The sequence below is a fragment of the Aulonocara sp. 'chitande type north' Nkhata Bay genome, linkage group LG7 (genome assembly GCF_057382095.1).
Source record: "Aulonocara sp. 'chitande type north' Nkhata Bay isolate Kocher_YH1m ecotype deep benthic linkage group LG7, A_spYH_male_GT1.1, whole genome shotgun sequence".
In the NCBI taxonomy this organism is placed as follows: domain Eukaryota; kingdom Metazoa; phylum Chordata; class Actinopteri; order Cichliformes; family Cichlidae; genus Aulonocara; species Aulonocara sp. 'chitande type north' Nkhata Bay.
The window spans coordinates 64,054,611-64,075,516 of NC_141350.1; the positions used below are offsets into that span (position 1 = coordinate 64,054,611).

At 40.1% G+C, this 20,906-nt stretch overlaps 2 protein-coding genes across 8 annotated transcripts in view; one reads left to right on the top strand and one right to left on the bottom strand.

Moving 5' to 3' along the window:
• The window catches only part of mical2b (microtubule associated monooxygenase, calponin and LIM domain containing 2b), a 61,978-nt gene extending 50,716 nt beyond the window's left edge, over positions 1-11,262 (bottom strand). For all 4 annotated transcript variants that reach the window (XM_086301924.1, XM_086301921.1, XM_086301922.1 and 1 more), the window contains exon 1: positions 11,074-11,262. The gene's annotated coding sequence lies outside the window, so the exon portion shown is untranslated. The remainder of the gene's footprint in view (positions 1-11,073) is intronic.
• Positions 11,263-16,083: 4,821 nt separating this feature from the next.
• The window catches only part of ppfibp2b (PPFIA binding protein 2b), a 94,725-nt gene continuing 89,902 nt past the window's right edge, over positions 16,084-20,906 (top strand). For 2 of the 4 annotated variants that reach the window (XM_086301925.1, XM_086301926.1), the window contains exon 1: positions 16,084-16,263. The gene's annotated coding sequence lies outside the window, so the exon portion shown is untranslated. The remainder of the gene's footprint in view (positions 16,264-20,906) is intronic. The other 2 variants (XM_086301927.1, XM_086301928.1) reach the window with 2 other exon arrangements.

The following is a 20,906-nucleotide window of genomic DNA, read 5'->3' on the forward strand; positions in this document are numbered from 1 at the left end:
GGTTATGAAAAACAGGAAATATGAACAGCTGGAACGTGTGGAGCTGCTGTCTTCAGAGACGCATCACACAAAAAGTGACTGCATCAGACCCTACACTAGCACAAAATGATCACAAATGAGTGAAAATTAAATAATGAAAGGACAAACACCTCTTAAAAATCTTACAGTTCGAGAGACACACACAAGCTAAAGCCATTAAAATGACCACACTAAACAGTGTCAATAAAACCTCCAGATGAAGATTTGATTTATTGCAGGGTTCCTGGATCCAACTGCATTAGGCTTACATTAGTATCATTTAGTATTAGTATCATTTCTAGCCATTCATTTAGTAAGAACTGAGCCAGTGAACTGAGCTCAACCTTCTGACTACGTAAGACTTGAAGGACAATTTCACAAGGAAAACAATTTCCCTTCTTCCTCCCATAAACCACTCACAGCCTTCTGTATTTCTAGTCCATTGTTAGCCTAAATCGCTGCTGTAAGATCAACAGATTGAATCCATCCGAGTTGGCAGTTCGTCTTGTAATCGGAAGGTTGCCGGTTCGAGCCACGGCTCGGACAGTCTTGGTCATTGTGTCCTTGGGCAAGACACTTCACCTACTGCCTACTGGTGTTGGCCAGAGGGGCCGATGGCGCGATATGGCAGCCTCGCCTCCGTAAGTCTGTTCCAGGGCAGCTGTAGCTACAACTGTAGCTGCCTCCACCAGTGTGTGAATGCGAGAGTGAATGAATAGTGTATTGTAAAAGCGCTTTGAGGGTCTCGAAAAGCGCTATATAAATGCAATCCATTATCATCATCATCATCTTGCATAATATAATAAGGAAAACAAAATGACAGTGAGTATAATTTACACATTCATCTGCGTAGCACCCAGTCCCCAACACCTACTTCCTAACTACCTGGTGCGTCATGAAAAGACTGTAAATAAAAGCTGGACATAGCCACTGCAAAAATCACTCATTGTGTTTGGAATCTGCAGTTAGACGTCTCAACATCAGCATTTTCACCATTTTGGAGCCAGAAGGGTCCATATTTAGTTATCAGCTAACGCTAGCAAGATGCATCCATAAATTGTGTAGCTGCAACACAGAGCAGTGCACCAGCTAGTAGAAGGTGAGCTACTATAGCAAAGAGGACGCTAAGATCAAAGGGTTACCATCTTTTGTTGAGTTCTTTTTATTATGTGGCCTCCTATTTCACATAAGCCTAGTTTGTTAGTATAAGAGGAAAAGAGACCCAGAAAGCAGCCTTGGTCCTGCTTTTTCCCCCCTCACATTATTGCCATTAGGACAAAAACAGACAAATTTGCACAAGAGACATGAGACAGCTAACAAGGAGACACAATAATGTGTGTGTGCAGTTCAGACTTGTCCCATAGTAAGAAGTTGTTTTAGATTTTCATTTTATTCTTTACTCTCACTCAGCAGACGCTTTCTGAAGAACTAAAGAAACATACAAAGTCATTGCTGCTCACGCTGCTAAATGCCTTTCACAGGGACAATATCTTATAGGCACATCAGTTAAGCCCACATCTGAAAACGACACACCCATACTTAACCTACAGATAAGGAGCTCAAAGGGGGGCCAAACTCTTCATCAGCTACATATTTGGTATCCCCTGGGTGGCAGACACAGTGAAGTGGGTCATTATGTAAAAGTACAGGATACAGGCAAAAAGGTATTTGTGCATTTGTGCAAGTAGACCTGCAAGTGTAAAATGAGTTAAATTAAGCAAAAGGTTTATATTGTTAAGCTCCTTAACAAAGACACATGGAGATACTGGAGATTCTGCTGCAACTTGGATCATGTGATCTGCCATTGGGTAAGTCACACATGTCATTTTAAATGTACACCAAGCAACAACTCTGAGGCCTATAAAATTAAGCCAGAAGTGCCAAAAACATTCGATCCTAGAATGGCCACTTGAGGCTTTTCAAGTGCCCACCTCCAAATCTGAAAAATAAAGCAAAAGCTATGATTCTTCTTCACTTTTTTAATTAGACAAAAGCCTAACACTACAACTATTATGCTAGCGTATGTACTTTATTAGACAACTCTTCCTGTTAACCATTTTATCATAGAAAATGGGGGGAAAACTAAAGCAATTAAACAAAGGAATAAAGAACCAAGCAAAAGTTATGATGATGTAACAGATTTACTGATATTCGTGCACACTAATTAAAGGGTTAAAAGGGTTCAATTTAAATCTGTGCTCTCAACAAGCGCTGTCCTACTGTATGCAGAGCTATCAACACACACTTAAAAATTAGTAGCAGTCCATTTACCCTGTGCAACATTAAGTTGTACTGAATCATTTCCCACTGTTTGAGTTTCTGGCAGAAAAACGAATCCATCTTTTATGTACAGTCTGTGATTTCTATCTGCAATTTCACAACCTTCCAAGGACAACCACAGGAAGAACAATGAGGTTGACACGTATCCTAGCACACAGTCGACAGCTCTCAGGTTCCAATTGTGATCTTGAGCATGTGCGTTCTGTCAGTCAGACCTATAACTGTACAGGACAACACCTGACCCCTCACTGCCATGTTTGCATTCCTCACCTACATGAAGCCCACAGACGTCAGGGGATACATGATTACACAATCCTGTGTTGCAGCGAGTTTGATTGACAATGAGTAAATTAACAAGAATGTATTCTAAAAGAATATATCAAAACAATTATTGAGCTTGTTCCAACACAGAATAGTTTTACCAGATTTACTAAAAGAGACTCACCTGTAAGAAAAGTGTGTTACATTTTCAGGTTTATAACGGCACATCTGAAACTACTGCTTCCTGTTGCATCTCAGAACTTCTTACGTTCCCCAGTGTCCTCCTTAAGTATTGTATTTTAATACTGTCCAGGCCACACGAGTCAGAGATACCAAGAACTGTGTTTCTTGAGATATCATACACACGCTTATCACAGCTTAAGAATTTCACTTCTATAAGTTACCACAATGAAACCAATAGTGAGCATAAAGCAGAGGGGCCACATGAGGAACTGGGACTACTGTGGAGCGCCATACAAAGAAGCTGAACTCAGTTCTGCTCAATAATAATTGCATCTCTACACATTTATTCATGCATTTTTGGCCCATTTGACAAATTTTGTTGCCCTTCCAACTCCAAGGATACAGCTGAACCTTTACAGCATAACTTCCATGATGGTAAAGTTCAGTCATATAGCATTTCAAACTGCTGCCGACTGAAACAAATACAGAGTTACAAACTGAAAGCAGGATAACAAAGTGCCACGAAAAAAGTAAAGAATCATATAGGAGTCCAGCAGACTGTTAGGCTCAGAGGATTGTGTCACCATATTGATTGATTTTTCAGGAAGTCTCAGTGAATTTTAAAAGAAAACAAAAAACCCCAGATATACTGACCAAAAGCATTCAGGAAAAAAACATGAATACAATCGGACCCATCATTGTTCCTTCTTCTCCTTACAGATGAAAAAAGGAACTACGTAAGGAAGAAAAAGGAAGTAAGATTTGCATCCAGTCTGGCTCATCACATGTAAATAAGGCAGCTGAAAGCTCCAAATATCCACAATTCAAATGCATGCAAATCCCTCCAGATTCATATGTACAGAAAAAGCAAAGTCACAAACCAAAATCAGATAACACCTGCTCTCAAACTCAGGCCGATGGGTTAGTGCCATCGTCGCACTTTGCAAACTACTAACAGAACAAAACACAGAAAATGTTTTTGTAAAAAACTGTAAAGATTTAGACTTTAAGTCACGAGCGAAAAATCTCTGAAAAACGCAAATAACTATTTTCTAATCTCTTTAAAAAGATGCACAGAGATATTTTATAGGAAATTTTTTTCAAGCCACCTAAAATCTTACAAAGGTAGACTGGGTCTGCATGTGAATGAAGCACTAAGATAATACCCAGCAGCAGTAACCAACTACTACATAATCCACATGATTTACTTGTTTACTTTTACTTCAGTGTTTCAGTACAAAAGAGCCGATTCTTTAGAGCTGATTAAAACTCAAAAGCTGTTATTCAGTGTTAACATGTTACATTTTGTACATACCATGAAGTGAAGAATGACACATGGTCCGAGAACTCTGAATGAGTTCTGCTCTTCAGAATTAACAGGGATATATATCAAGACCAAGATAAAGTCTGTATTCAACAGCCAGTCAATTTTCAGAGTTTAATTTGAAGAGCTGAAATTTCCTTTTAGGGATTTACTATACCACAATGGGTTTGTTTCTGTACATACAATCTACTAATAAAGGCATCGTGTTGTTAGTCCTCTTTGGTACAAAGGTTGCACCGAACAACAGGGGAGTGTTCGAACACTCAGTAAACAGCAATAAAACTAATCTGACTGTAAAAGGAAAGTCTTAGCGACATAAATTGCCTAAATTGGTATTGCTGAGACCAGAAGCATCGCAACATGTTCTGTGACATCAGGTGCTTTATTGACAAGGAACACCACAAAGGTGGCCGAAGGTAGTAGCAGGAAACGGCCCTTTGTTATGGAGTGTTTTCCAGTCTTATGGGACGACTGAAAGCCTTTTTCACCATGCAAACAATTCAGCTTCAGCTAATCTGACTTTTATTTACCTTCTTCTTCCTCCTCCTATCTTCTAAAAGAATGACTGTAAATGAGATCAGCAGCAATTATTCCTCGGTGTGGAATCTTACACAGATACTTGATCAATTTACATGATGGAACATGTCAGAAATATGCCCAGCAGCAGAAGCGCCAACAATAGCAGGGAGTTTACAGTGTGTAAACTGTAGTATTTATACAGCACTTGTCTCAAAAGGGGAAACCCTGTGATGTGATGAGCTAAGTGAGTTCAGCTGGTAAACCTGCATTCACGTGGATGTTGATGATTGCACAAGCTTTGTGTCAGACCAGGTGGCAGTGTAATTCAGCGTGCATCACAACAGCAAAACTTGCTCAAGAACTGCGTGAAAACCAAAAAGATCTCAATCTGATCAACACTGTGAGATGTGCTGGAAAAACAACTCTATGCAAGTCCCACCTCGCAACTGAAGCTGCGCTCAACACTCAACTGCTATCTGAAGAAGACACGACACATCTAATGAATGTTTTCACCGACTGCAGCAGATTGTGCTCTTTGATAGTCACAAGAGCACTAACGACTGATATAGACCACTACAGAAGCACAGAAGGCCTGAAGTGTGAAGCTTACATGGAAGTGCCTCCAAACCTGCAGTCTTTTTAGTGGCCAGCAGGGGGCGACTCCAAAAAAGACTTCAGAAGAAGTCTGAGAAACGGCCGTTTCTCTGGCTCACTTAGTTAATACTTTCCTGATAAGTTTGAGGGCTAAATCAACGGTTTTAAGTAATTAAAGAATCATGAATGCGTGCCATTTTGTAAATTGTGGACACAGAAAGGAAGATTAACCAGCTAACAATGTGTCAGACATATTAGCCAATGTGGGCTGTACTTTGTTTCTCAGGAACCGCCTCAGGCTTGTGCCGTCTTGTTCAAAACACCAAAAACCAACAGCTTAAATCAAGTGGGTGGCTTCAAGTTGGTCATGTCCATCACAACACAACACAAGACAACATAACACTGGAAATTCTGCCGGTGGACAATCCCACAAATAAAAAGCAAATACGTAATGTCACAACATGAATTTACCATGTTGTGAAAAGGTTTCAAAATAATGAGTTTCTTTGCATTGGTCGGGGGAGCATCACGTAAAGAATTACATAAAGTAATCGCACATGGAGAATTAAAAATCCATTTCCCAACACAAGCCTGCTTCAAGTAAAACTTCAGCTGCTAAAAAATAAACAGAAGCGCTTTCAAGTAAATTAGTACACACAAGTAAGTCAAACGTTTTAGTGTCAAAAGTTGGGAACCAAAGAACACATTTATACATTTACCATAATATTACTTTTGTTATTTGTACACCAAATAATAGTACATTTGTGGAATTTCGTGCCTTCTTATTGGGTTGGAACCATCAGTTGTGTTGTGGAGAAGTCGGGTTGGTACACAGCCAACAGCCCTATTTGACAACTGTTAGAATTCATATTATGGCGAGAACCAATCAGCTAAGTAAAGAGAAACAACAGTCCATCATTACTTTGAGAACTGAAGGTCAGTCAGTCAGAAAATTACTCAAACCTTGTCCCCAAGTGCAGTTGCAAAAACCATCAAGCACTAGGACGAAACTGGCTCACATGAGGACCGATCCAGGAAAGGAAGACCCAGAGTACCCTCTGCTGCTGAGGATAAATTCAGAGTCACCAGCCTCAGAAATCACAAGCTAACAGCACCTCAGATTAGAGCCCAGATAAATGCCACACAGAGCTCCAGTAGCAGACACATCTCTACATCAGCTGTTCAGAGGAGACTTTATGGTCAAATAGCTGCTAAGAAACCAAGACTAAGGAAAAGCACCAAGCAGAGGAGATCTATTTGGGCCAAGAAACACAAGGAATCGACATTAGACCAATGGAAATCTGTGCTTTGGTCTGATGAGTCCAAATTTGAGATCTTTTGTTCCACCTGCTGTGTCTTTGTGTGACACAGAAAAGGTGACCGGATGGTCTCTCTACATGCATCGTTCCCATCGTGAAGCATGGAGGAGGTGTGATGGCGTAGAGGTGCTTTGCTGGTGACGCTGTTGGGGATTTATTCAAATTTGAAGGCTACCACCACAGCATCCTGCAGTGACATGCAAACCACCCCATCTGGTTTGCGTTTAGTTGGACCATCATTTAACTTTGAGGAGGACAATGACCCGAAACACACCTCCAGGCTGTGTGCGGGCTATTTGACCAAGAAGGAGACTGATGAGGTGCTGAACCAGATAGCCTGGCCTTCACAGTCACCTGACCCAAACCCAGATTATTTGGGATGAGATGGACCACAGAGTGAAGGCGAAAGGGCCAACAAGTGCTCAGCATCTCTGGAAACTCCTTCAAGACTGTTGGAAAACCATTTCAGGTTTTTTAGGACCTCATGAAGCTCATCAAGAGAATGCCAAGAGGGTGCAAAGCAGTAATCAAAGCAAAGGGTGGCAATTTTCAAGAATATAAAGCATGTTTTGAGTTATTTCACACTTTTTTGTTTACTGCATAATTCCATGTGCGTTCATTCATAGTTTTGATGCCTTCAGTGAGAATCTACAGTGTAAATAGTTGTGAAAATAAATAAATAAACCATCAAATGAGAAGGTGTGCCCAAACTTCGGACTGGTAGTGTACATGTTTAGCCTGATCAAAATGTGCAAACACAGAGATTCTGTTCAGTTTACTTCTTACAAACATTTAGCAAAATGTCTCTTCCTGTGTTTGTTCATCTTCTCCTGGGCAACACCAACTGCACTGACTCTCAGTTGTAAAGATGTTTTTCAGAAGTCTTAAGAAGAGATGACTTGCTTTGATTGTTCTTAAGAATTAAGACTGGAAGCGCTACACACAGTGCATGACTTTATTTCCCAACTGTTAACACAGACTGGGCTTGATCAGTCGTCACATCCAAATCGCATTCGCAATCGGCCCGACAGTCGTTAAATGTGCGCCCAGCTTTAGAGGACTTAAAGGATCTACTGCTAATGTCTCGGTGCCTGATACCACAGGAGACCATCAGAGAGTTTGCTGAAAGCTGTTATTGCACGAAGGGGACCCACGCAACTTTAAGGAGGTGGTAATATTAAAAGAGTGCTGTACATCACAAATGAATGACAAATGTCATAAACTGAAATGTTGCCTATCCATGCCACTTATCCTTCCAACTATTATTGCACAATTAGCTCACAAGTAGAGCATCACAGATGAGTCGCATCTTAGTGGTGAGTCGAGCCTGATTCAGTCCCAAAGGCTACTGCAAATTGGCTTCAATGCCATATGTTTGTTTGTACTGAGCAAGGCTTTAATTGGTTCGTGTGAGCCCTGAAATCAAACCCTTAATCCTCACGGGATTAACACCGCACACTGTTGAGGTTTAAGGCTTGATTATGTCCACAACTTGCAGGCAGTTGTGACATTAAATGCCAGACAGTATGTCCACACTTAAAAGGAAGTGAATGACAAGCTTTCAGTAAATTATTTGCAAGGGTCCAACATCAAAGCATCTGTAGACATGATAACGCTGCAGTAAATACTAATTTAGACCCATTTAAAATATGTAGAGAGTAAATTTAAGACCACAACTTATGGAAGGATTTAGACCCATATGTCCTGCAGAGGTATAGGATTTTGCAGGCTAAGAATTAGACCTGTGGACTGCTGCTGTACAGTAGCCCTGCCAAACTTAGCTCTGTGTTATAAGGCAACTCAAACCTCAAGAACCACACAGCTCTGAACTTTGACTGGAAATAAGATAAGATGCTTTGGAGCTACAAAAAATAAATAAATAAAGGCATGAAGGTGAAAAAAGTGAAGCAGTTACCACCAATATCAGTCCAAACCTACAAGCTGCAGGCTATATTCTTTAGTAATCTTAAATATCATGCGCTTAACCAATTTAAGTTCTCAGCATAACCTTAGAAAAACCCTCTGACACACTCAAACTAAACTTGGCCTCTCTCATTTGATAGCAGCACCTCTGGTCAGCCAGTGACAGTGACGCCTGGCTCCCTGGTGTATTTTTGTCTCGCTGCCCCCCGTAGCTGATATGTGCAGTGGCACCCCCTTATAAGTCAAATGTTCATTCCAGGAAGTGAACGCTTGTGCAACAGCTTTTTTCCTTTCCCCACTGGCATCAGGGGAAAAAGGAAACACCAGTTTAAAAAGGGCTGAGATTAACATCTTAAGGGTTGGCATCAGGATGTGAAGATGAAAGTCTATGGAAAAAAAACTTCCACAGACTGTTACTGTCACATTTAGGTCAGTTAGGATTTACTGAAAGAAAAGGAATCTCTGCCAAGGCCATAAAAAGGGAATCTAAACAACAAATGACAAATTTCAGTGCCACCAATTAAAGGACAAAAGGTTAAAGGTTTTATTTTTTTTAAATCTCCCAGTAGGCCAAGGGCAAAACCAGCATTCATGTATAATAGTGCTTCACACTATGAAGCCTAATACAGTGGAATTGGACTCCCAGTGTAAGACAAGAGACAGCTGACAACCATAACAGCAACCTGTCCAGCAAACCAACCAGAGGGGCAACACGAGAGGGAAAGGGTGGGGAGAAGAAGCAAGTGGATTGTCCACTAATAATTTAAAAAGGATAAAATGTTAAACCTGGAAACGTGGAGCGTGCTCGTTGGAGCAAAAGGATACACAGAGAATGCATGAGTAACATTAAACGTTCATTTAGTTTGTTGGTAACAGATTTGAGTCAGCTGCTGTGGGTAGTACAGAGTGTGGAAATGCTGAATTTAAAATTTGGTTTCCTTGTTCAGCAGACAAAAACACCAACAACAAATAAAATCTGGAAGATTGAGAACAAAGCAAAATGTGAGATTCAGAACAAATACCAAATAATAATTTGCCTCGTCTATACACAGGTTTGTTTGTTTTGTTTTTTTAACGTTTACCCACCACTTGTGACAGACCCAGCCAACGATATTGGTAAATGCTATCTTATCTGCCGCCAAGCCAATATCAGTCAGCAAAGCCAACAACATGAAAGCACTTCGAGTGTTCAACCGAGTACAAAGACACTATATTAAGTACCAGTCTACCTCACCATCAGCTAATTTATCAGTGCATTTTCCACTTAGTGTTGCCACTGGGATGTCTCTACAACTTTGTGTGGTTGCAGACGGGTCCGTGCTTCCTACTGATGTGACAATCTCAACTCCTGCTGTGGAGTTTGTTTCATTTCACCTGAAATCAACTCTTTTCTGAAGTTCTGCACAGGAGCACAGCCAACAACAAATATTTTCCTCCCTGCAATTACTCGTGTTCAGAACAGTCATTTAGGACTTATCTAATTCCTGCATCTCTGACTTTTTAGGCCTCCATGGTGACCAAGCTGCTTCTGACCAACACTCACATTAAAAGCTGTAAGCTACTTGCAATAGGTGCTACTAACAGCGTACGAAAAGTTGGCTCCCAGCTTTGTTTTTCTCCTCAAGTCCAACAACCGAGAACAGTCTCTTCACACCATGGCGTGGTTATGTAAAAATGGAGCGCGTAAATCTTTATTGTAATGATACTAATCCAGTTTTTTGTTGGTTTTTTTAGAAGAAGAATAAACTGAGTGTAATTCTGTCCAACTACTGAAACATTAATCCACAACAACTGGGCGGTTCTCAAATGAAACTAGTCATCGGTGCCTGATTGAATTTCACATCTCAGAGGACAGAAGGAAAAACACCTCACTACAAAAGTTTTAATGCACCTACACTTGTTGGAAACTTCAGCAAATTAGTAAACCTCTTTCCTGTATGTCTGATGGGAGAAGGGTCCATATGTTAGTCTCCACTATAGAAACTTCTCTGCTTTCAACAATATAAAGCCTTGCAAAGGCTCTTGCTCAAACTCAGTTGTAAAACCTCAAATTTAATGTCTTTCTGGCTATAAATAATTGCAAGAACAGAGAGAAAAAAGATAAAGATAATAAACGACATAAATATGGCATTTAATTGATGTATGGAAATTGTGTTGATTCATATAAATGCATTCAAATGTTAAAGAGCAGTTCTATAACAGGCCACGCACATTATTTATTTTCTCGACAGATTTCAAAATAAAAGTTTAACTTCTTCCTTTTTTCAGATTCTCGGTGATTTGAGCTTGTTCTTGTCATGCCACCTGTTGCGCGCTTGCGACGTGTTAAGTTGCAGCAAATGCTAAATAATTTACCAACAGCAGCAACAGCAAAGCCTCATAAATGAGGGGGCTCAAGATCCGACTTGTCAGCAAAGTCACCAAAATATAAACCCGTGTTAACCTGCCATCCCCGTATGTGTGTCTGTGGGTGTGTGGTAATAGTGTGGGACTGTTGCTAAATAAATAAATTACCTGCAGTTTCTTACCAGCACCTTTAATGTATTAAACAGAGTAAGGAAGACTGTGTGCGGTGAAAGTTAAACATACGAGGCGTTTAAAACCAGCATTCGTGATTAGCGCTCAGTGGTGCGTTCGCTGTCAGATACTCACACCGGAGACTCCATGAAGCCCAGCGGCCGGTGAAATGTCAGAGGTCCCGCCGCAGTCCTCCACGGCTAACAACGCTCAGCTTTCGGCCGTGGAGACGCGGCTTTATGTAATCCGTGGGCGGTTAACAGTGCAGCGCGTCCGTGTCTGCAACCTGCTCCTCACAGCACAGTCACCGTATCAGCACCGATCCCCGCGACGAGCGTCTAGTTAAGAGCGAGACTACAGAGCGAGGTTAGCACTTCCGGTTACTGCCCCCCCCCCCCCGCCCCGAGGCACACAAAAACCTCAACTAGGCAACTTGGAAAGAGATTCATTACACAGAAGTGTGAAGTTCACTGTTACACTCCGAATTTAAAAGGTTTAAAAATAAACATTCAATACCTTCAACAACTTGTGACGATGTGAGCTCCACTTTATTATAACATAATATGAAAATACTGCAGGGTCCTCCTAATGAAGAAAATACTTTTGTCTTTTTATGCAAATGTACTGTTTATAAGATTGGGGAAACCTGCAGTCAGCTGAGACTGAAGAAGTCACTTGGATGAGTGATAAAAAGTTTCTCCCACTGAAAATGCTACGTCCGGATGAACAGAAATAAACTTTTGGAGACTTTTTTCTTTTGTGTGCAATATCTTCTGCCACAGTCTGTCTGAGCTGGGTTTAAAAACATATATGAAATTACATTCTTGTTTCAATTTGCATCACATATGGAAATAAATGGTTGAATGGGCTGCTATTGGCACGTTTCTACTCAGTTTGACCAAATCAAATACAAATTCAAGTCTCATTTACCCAATAATACACACATTCATACAGGGCTTTTATCTAACATTTCCTCACACTCTGATGGATACACTCTGAGTTGAGTATCTTTGATACATGAACTGGAAAGGCTGAGATCAATCAGCTGTCCTTGTTATTGATGGATGATCCGCTTTACCACCTTACCAACAGCTGGGTCAAATAAAGGCTGGGTTATGGGAGAGATTGGAAATGCTCCACCGAAATGATTTATTGCATTGAATCGTATGACTATGTCTGCAAATGTTCTGAAAAACTCAAAACAATCTCAATTTAAAAATATTAAAAACATATATTTTTTCCATCTTGACTGATATCTTAGAGGAATAGGCTGACTATAATTTAAAATAGTAATTTCTGGTTTTTTTTCTGCAAAAACAATGCATATTTTGTTAATGTTAACAAATCACAACCTTAAATATTTAGCCAATCAAATATCTATTATACAAGTCTATAAACTCAGCTACATAGTTAATATTTTTCATTAATTAAAAAGACAGCTCTACTTGCTGCAGTTTTAGAGTTCTTACATGGAAGCCCCATTTTTGACAAGTAAAAATAATCACCAATGTCAGAAGTTTGGGCAAGAACACTTTATCCAAGGTAATTTAAAGACATTGCTGTCCTTACAGAGTTTATTTACACCAAAAAGTTTTTCCATAAAGCTTTCCTAGATAATGTAAATATTATATGCCAGCAATGTTAACACTTAAATGTAAATTGGGCACATGGCATTAAATCTACAGGTTCAGACTTTTATTTTGAAATTGAATTTGCTTTGTACAGTTTCCTGTATCTCGGCTACCTTGACACAGAAAAAGGCGGGTCTTCCAGCGTCTCCAATCATATCTAATGGGGAACTGAGTGTTAAATTCAAATGTATTTTTCTCACCTTGCATTTAAATCACAGAGGAAACCAAAAGTAACGCAAGTACAACAAAGACTTCTGTAGTACTCGCTATACTTATAGCGCAATACTAAAATAATGTAATCAGCTATTGATTTTAAATAGCAGAAGGAAAATGTAATAATAATAATAATAATAATAGCAAAAACAACAATGGTCTTTCTTGGCTAACCTACTTTCCTGTGGAAGGGAACCTGAACTTACCAAATAAAGCTCTCCTACACTTGTTCATATTGTGTCATGCAATACATATATCACATATTTTAGCATTGAAGATATCTTACAGGTTGTGTCATCTTACCGAGATGACAACTCACACACTAGAAGCTACCGAACACATTCCTCTTGACATTGTCACCTTTATATTTCCAGCTTTCAGCGGTCAGACTCTCTCCCTGCGATGTTTGGTCCTGCTCTGCCATCAGGTGGTGGAAAACTGCTATATCATCCTGATAGAGCGCAGTGTGTGTGTTATCCTAACAGAGCAAATATTAAATCAAGCGACAGGGACTTCTGGATTACACAAAATGACCACTGTGAAGTTTGGGTGGATGTGTATTAATAAAATAGTCGATTCACTATCACAATTCCATAACAGGTATCTCCTCAGAGACTTTGTATCCAGTTATGCAAACAGGTGAGAGGAACCTTTTGATGCCATTAGATTATCCTCACAATGTCAACACGTGTTCTTTGAAAGAACACAATCATATTGTCAGTTGCTGGATCTCCAAAATCCATTAAACTGACCGCCTCATCAGCTCAGCACCTTGAGTTTTTACAAATGTCAGTGATGATGCCAGTGTGGAGGTTTTTAAACCTTATTGAAATCTCACTCCTCAACTTTAAGCCAGATTTTCTTAACTAACCACCTGATCAGGCTAATGGTGTTTTTACAAGGGCTGCTCTTCTTTAATGATGTTATAGCCAAACAAAACTACACTTTGTACACGTGTGCTCATAAACATATTGGATATTTCTTCCTTTTCTCCTCCATCCTGCCCACGTTTCCCCTCAGATGTGTCAGCAGCCTGTGCACAATTTGCAGGAGGCCCATTAACCACTTCAGGCTCCACAGAGTCTGACGTTAGTTCATCTTCCAGTGGAGGCGGTGCTGTGATTTGATCATCGTCCTGACAGTGGGTATGAGTTTGTGTCTGCTGTACCAGTGGATTGGATATTTTATGGACTAAAGACTTTTGCTAAAGTTAAAGTTACAGAGTTTACCTCTTTATTGGCTTCTTTTAAATAGTCTGTGATTGCTTTGTTTTTCCAACAGTTATACTGCAGGATCTCATTTTCCTTCTTCAGTGTCTCCAACACTGACTGTGAAATAAACATATGATTGGTTTTCTCAGTTTTCCTTATATTATTATAGTGTCTTTGCCTTACAATATAAAGCACCTTGAAGCAACTGTTGTTATGATTTAGTGCTATAGCTTTTGATACGTCTAATAGCTTCTTAAACATGTCATCTTTCTTAAACAAGTTATAAAATATCACTTTGGTAACTGATAGATTATGACCAGTTGTATTCACAGAGCAATAAAACAGTAATGGATAATAAGGGGGAGCTCAACATACCTGCAGTGGCTTATTACAGCAACTTGTCATTAATTAATTGTAGACACCAGGAATTTTGAAATAATCTCTTGATATACTCACTACCTGAGCCATCAATAGTGAAAGCATGAGGAACTGTTTCTCTACTGAGATTAAAAATCCATTGCTGCACGATCATTTCTGCTGTTGCTTTGGAAATCCCATGCACAGTCCTCTTTGTTTTGGAGAAAGAAGACATGGCTGATTTTAGGTGGTTTAACTTCAGCTGTCTGTGAAGGTTCTCAGTCATCCAGGTCATCGTAGTCTAAGGAGCTTGCAAATAAAAGCGTCTGGACTTCTTTAAGTTGCTTGAAGACGTTTCACCTCTCATTCGAGAAGCTTCTTCAGTTCTAAGGGTCAAATGGTGGAGAGTCCCAGATTTAAACCCAGTGGGAGTTTCCCCCTCAAAGAGGGACAAAGGACCCCTGATGATCCTCTACCTAATCACATGAGCCAAGGTTTCGGGTGAGCTCATTGTGAACTTTATAAACGCCTGGATTCTGGATTCCAGATATTGAAAGCATGTAGAACACACACGTGTGTGTGTGTGTGTGTGTGTGTGTGTGTGTGTGTGTGTGTGTGTGTAAATCACAATAACAGGCTCTCGTGTAGATGCAGTGCTGTGTGTACTACTGGTTTCTGATTTGTGTTTGCTACAAAGAAAACAACAACAGCTGTAACACGTTGTTTTTGTAGAATTGATCACATCAATGGCGATATTTATTTAAAAAAGTAAATATTAATAAAGAATGCAATCAGTGATTTTCTTGCACTGATAATGTACACTCAAGTATAATTATGACTTTACATCACTAGATGGCAGTGTTTGATTATAGAAAAAATAATAATAAAGCGAAGCTAAACATAAAATGGACATTTTCCCCCCCACGTTGTTTGGTTGTTTTTAGCTGTTTGCAATTTCGGATGTTACTGTCTCAACCTCTTAAAGATAAATTAATTATTATTATTATTATTATTATTATTATTATTATTATTATTATTATTATTATTCAATAATATTATTATTTTATTTCAAATTTCCGATTTTTAATTTAAATTTACTTATTGTTTATAATATTTTGCACAGTCAAGGAGCAGTTCAGGAAGCATTTCCCTGTGTGTTGTACTTGTATGACTCTATGAATCTTGAAATCTCGTATTATTACTATTACTATTATTACTATTATTCTCATTATTATTACTATTATTAGTAGTAGTGGTATCACTCCCCCTCTTTTCCCTTAAATGCAGAGCACATATTTCAGGTTCAGGCAATGTGAAGAACCTTTTGGACAAACGTTTGAGTTTGGAGTCTTAAAACCAAATCGTTATCCGGATTACCACAGATCGATGCCTCGCTGCGTTCATGAATATCGGAGACATCACTTGTAGGATAATGAGGCTAATTTAAGACGTTAAAATCTTTGGCTTATCATTTGAATAAAACACAACAGCAACTTTGACTAGTACTGCACAGTATTACAATCATCATTGGTATTTGTTGGATCCAAGAAGAAAAGATACAAGTACTACAATTAGATGGTTCCTTTTCATTCTCAACTATGAGCGCACTGCGAAACATATCATAATGTTCAATGTAGATCTAAAAGAGAGAGAAATAGTTTCAGGAGTTCCGAGGAGCTCGTAAAGGCATCGTGCGTATCACATGGCAGGTGATAGAGCTGAGGGAGCTGGCGCTACAGTGCAGCGCAGAGTACACACAGACAGACAGTTAACACAGGTCAGGGCACCTTGCGCGCACGACTGCTGTATGTACGCGTAATGGCGCGTTTGTGCCCTCTCACTTTATCTTCAAGCGTCTCCCAGAAACGCAGTTAAAGGATTTGTTTGGACTGCGCGTCAGAGGGTCGCACAACGTGAGTAACATGACTTTAATGTAGTAGTTTCCCCGCATCTCTAATACATTTAAACTCCAACTTATTTTTGTGTGAAAATAGCTTTTTCATTTCGGTAATTACATTTTACAAGTTGTTGTTTTGCTGCAACAAAAAAAGCACCAAATATTTGACAAGTTGTCTAATTCCTGAGTAATTAGCGTTCAATATGTGCGAGTTAAAGTGCGGCTAATGTTTTTGTCTTCTTTTACTTAAAAGTGAATTTGTGGTCCGAGGTTCGCAGATAGTGCTTATGGTGGCACTCAGTTATGTCAGGAGAGACTTCAGCACAGCCTGTATTTCAAATATTGTATTAAGTCTTAAAAATGCTTCAGTGATAATCCTGCTGGGGTTGTGCTGCGAGCATATCAGCCTTTCTATTAAGAGTAATTGGGACATAAGGTTGAATGGGACAGTATAAGTATACATGGTTTGTTTTCTTCCTTGTACATGCAAAATGACAACTTCTTTTGTTAAGGCGGAGCTCTGAAACCAAATAATGAAAAATAAATGTGCAAGCTGTTGTGGCATACACGGGTGGGCGGGGCTAGCTTCAAACAGAAAAGCATAGGCTGAGGAACTTAGCATACGCATAAAGGTAATATGCTGCTGTTGCTGCTGCCGTAAAAAGGTATTACATAGGTATTTTTGATTGGTCCTTTCACCTTACTAACTTCGCAGTAGAGACGAACTTTGCATTTTGCAGATCAGTGACCTCCGACACCCAGTCACTCAGATCTTCTACAGAATGTAGTGATGAAGTCTGTATTCTGAGTCACTACATGGCACAAATGCATGACACACCTAACAGACGTGGGTACTTTAAAAACCCTCACCTCGCCCACTGAGGGCCGTAACAGTACCATGACAGTACCCTATTTCCACTAGTAAGTGATTTCCTGTGAAAGTGAGGCAGTTTTATACCGTAATGACTGTGGACAGAAATATGATAGAAAAAAAAAGCAAAATTATGTCAAAGTAAAGGACAAGTATGACACAAACTGTGCAACATGCTGTAAGTTTCTAGCAAAGCTGAAATAAGTAGTCAAATGTTCGGTCCCAACAGGGAGATGTTACGAAAATAGCGCTTTGGGTCTTTTTACACAAAAAGGGTTTGGTGTGCTTTCTTGGAGTATGATCTGCTCTTAATTCCAGCTCAAATAGATGCTAAACCTCTTCATCTTTACAGAATATCACATAGTGGGCTGAAGCTTTTCTTAGAATTTACAACAAGAAAGTTTACACAAGCCAGAAATTCCAAAATCGTCCCCGTCACCCTTAATTTTGCCTACATTGTATATCCCATTATATATATTTTTCTACATAACAACAAAATGCAACATGGTCTGTTGGAGACAACATGGTAGTTTCACTGTGACACGGGTGTTTCTCCGCTTGCTTGCTCAGTCATGTACTGTCAGCTCGGAGCTATTAAATGATGTTTAGTTGCACCGACACATGTTGTGTAATTGCAGATCATCAATTTCTGACAGCGTGAGTAAAATGGAAAGGGGGCGGGTGAAAGAGGGGGGACGCTGATATGCTAACAGCAGAATATCAAGGTTGATGTGTGGCCCCCCTTCGCTGAAGCATCTGTTCCATCTAAGGCTGGAGACAGAGTACACACACACACACACACACACACACATGCACGCATAAACATCAGAGACATGAGAGAGCTGAAGGAGCCTCCTGCCAGTGAATACATCAGGCCGGTGCCTCCTTTCTGTTGCAAATCTCATTTTAAAAAGAGACGGAGTTGAAAGGCATCATTGCCGCTGACGACAGTGAACTGATTAACGCTGCTGAGGTTGGCACTTGGGTGGCATTAGCACACGGAAACAGAAGAAATGCACACAGGAGCTCGGCTGAAGTGGCAGTTGATAAAAGCCCTAAATTGGTAACATTTATTGTTGCAACAGTTTATTTTTGACAATAGCGCTCATCGGCTTGTCGTGATAGGTTTACGCAGGGTGCACACACACTGGGTCAAGCAGATGATGGCACTCATTTCTGTGATCAAAGCTGCTCGTCTAAGTCCCAGAGCGGCCATGTTCAGATGATTGCTCTGTCATCTTTACAGCCGCTGCCGTCCACGGCTATGGTGTAGTTCCACTGCTGCTTAGAGGGAGAGACAAAGGAGAAGAGGAGAGATATGGGTGAGAGGAATGAAAGCGAAATAGCAAAAAGAGGAAAAGCGTAGAAACCTGAAAAGACAAAGTCAGGCTGTTAATCTTGCTGAAGTGAAGGAGTGAAAGAAAAGTGTCAGAGAGAGAAAGAGGAGAAACTCTGGCTTGTCCGAGGCGATCTTTGGCTTTCTTTGTCGAGGAATGTGAAGAGGTGTTAGAGAACAGCAGAGGCTAGATGCTGCTCATGCTGTGTTGTCCCATTTAAGAGAAAATAAAGTAGTCCAGGAGGAATAAGCAGAGCAGAAAGAAGGTAAACGAAAGGATTAGGTTTTTCTTTGGTTTTTCAGCCGTTATTTTGCTCCTTCTCAAATCCTCGCTGCAGCAACGCAGTGTGCAAGGGATGAGTTAAAGGTTTAACATTTGATAAAAGGGAGTACTGTGTTGGTGGAAGTGCTCGGTAATGTGTAAAAATATGCAAATGTATCATGTCAAAGTGTTATGGAACTTCAGCACATCTTAAATCCACCTACTCGAGTGCAATAAGTGTGCAGCCTGCGGTGTGTGGATACTGGAGGCTGCTCTAGAAAGGAGGTAAAACTAATGACTCACTGAGGGTGTTTGACATTGTTTCAAAAACCAAGCATGGCTATGTTTTTTGAGGATTTCTGACCTGCCAAAAAGAACCTCCGCCTCTCAGGTGTGATACCAGGTGATGCTTATGACTATAATTCCAATGTCTGCGTCCACCAACCAGCCACAGTTTACTATATGTCCACGAATTGTGCCTGAGCCTTCCAGTCATTGTGACTTACACTCACACTTGACACTTTATTAGGCACACCTTGCTAATAACAACCCTCACCCCTCTTTTTCCTTGAGAACTGGCTTAATTGATCAAGGTGCAAGATTTGGGTCCATACTAGCATGATAGCATCACGCCGTTACAAAAAATGGAGACACTGTGGTCATGGCCACTGAGAATAATGAAATAGGCTGGGTGTTTAAACAATGCTCGGCTGACAGCAGGATGTATCGAAGCTTTCATGTTGTTCATGCCAAATTCTGACCCTTCCAGCTGAATGTTGCGGCACAAACTCATTGGACCAGGCAACATATTTCCAGTCTTCTGTTGTTTTCATGATCCTGTGGGAACTGCAGTCTCAGGTTTTTGATCCTAGCTGACAGGAGGGGCACCTGGTGTGGTCTTCTGCTCCTTCTTTGCCCATCTGCTTCAAGGTTCAAGCTTTTGTGCATTGAGAGATGCTCTTCTGCATAACTTTGTTTTCAAGACAAGAGTGGTTATTTGAGTCCTGCTTTGTTACTGTAAAACTCCCCCATTAGCTTTTGTATGACAGCCTGAAATATCATTTTTATGCTCATTATGCAACTTGATCTGATTAAGAAAAAAAGGTGGGGGGTTGTTTGAGGGGGTTAAAGCAGCTAACGTTTGCATCGAGGGTTTATCATTTACCCTTTGAAGAAGGGTAGATGATAAACGGGGCACAATAAGATTTAAAAGCAAGTAAAAAAGTCAAACATGTTTAAAAATAATAGCCCCATATGAGGGGGCAAACCATACCCGCTCTGGTGGCTCTTTGTGCTGTCTCACCTGCCTTCCTAGAGGCAGGGAAAGAAAAGACAGAAGGCTAATAGGCAAGTGCAAATGTAGAAAAATAAAAGCTGTTTGTTAAATGAACATTACAGTAAACTTATATTCATACGTATTGATTTACAGTGTTATTTAAGTGGATATCAAGAAAAGCCATTGAAGATAAAAGCTTATATGATTTGATTTTGGTAGGTAAATCTTGTTGAGTTGTTCTGAGACTGTTAGATGGCACTGCACTTGAGCAATTTTGTCCACTTTTCTGGATTAATGGGAGTAAACATTTGTTTTTTAAGGGGTAATACGTTCAAGTGTTTTGTACTGAAGCTGCTCGGTTTTTTATGGCATTGAAACACTCATGCACATGCATGGGTCTGGGCATGTGAGCGAGTCAGTGATCAAATCTCACAGTTAGACTTGTCAGAAATGATATCAAACAAAGCAGCTGATGAAGAGAGCAGAGAGGAGGTGAAGAAGAGCTTTACAGGGCAATAAATCGGGAAGTAAGGAGAGGGGAGGTGCACATTTAAGGTAAAGAGTGGTGAGTTTAAGGACACTTTGACAGCAGGAGTTACGTAATAAAGTGATTCATTTAATGAGATGCCGACTCCTAGGTAGATTGTGACATAGTGTTCACGCGCACTTTAATGCTGCAGACCAGCGAGCTGCCAGAAATCCTGCTTTTATAGATAATCAGTTAATCAGATGCTTGATTGGCAGCACCTGACTGCTATTTACCTACTAAATTCCAATGAAGCACTAGTGGTGTGTTCACTGCATAGAGTCCTATAGTCTTGATTATTAATATATATTAGTATAAAGAAAAGGTATTCAGAGCAACATTTGCACTATTGGTGCATGGATATTTTTATATTTTATATTAAATAAGT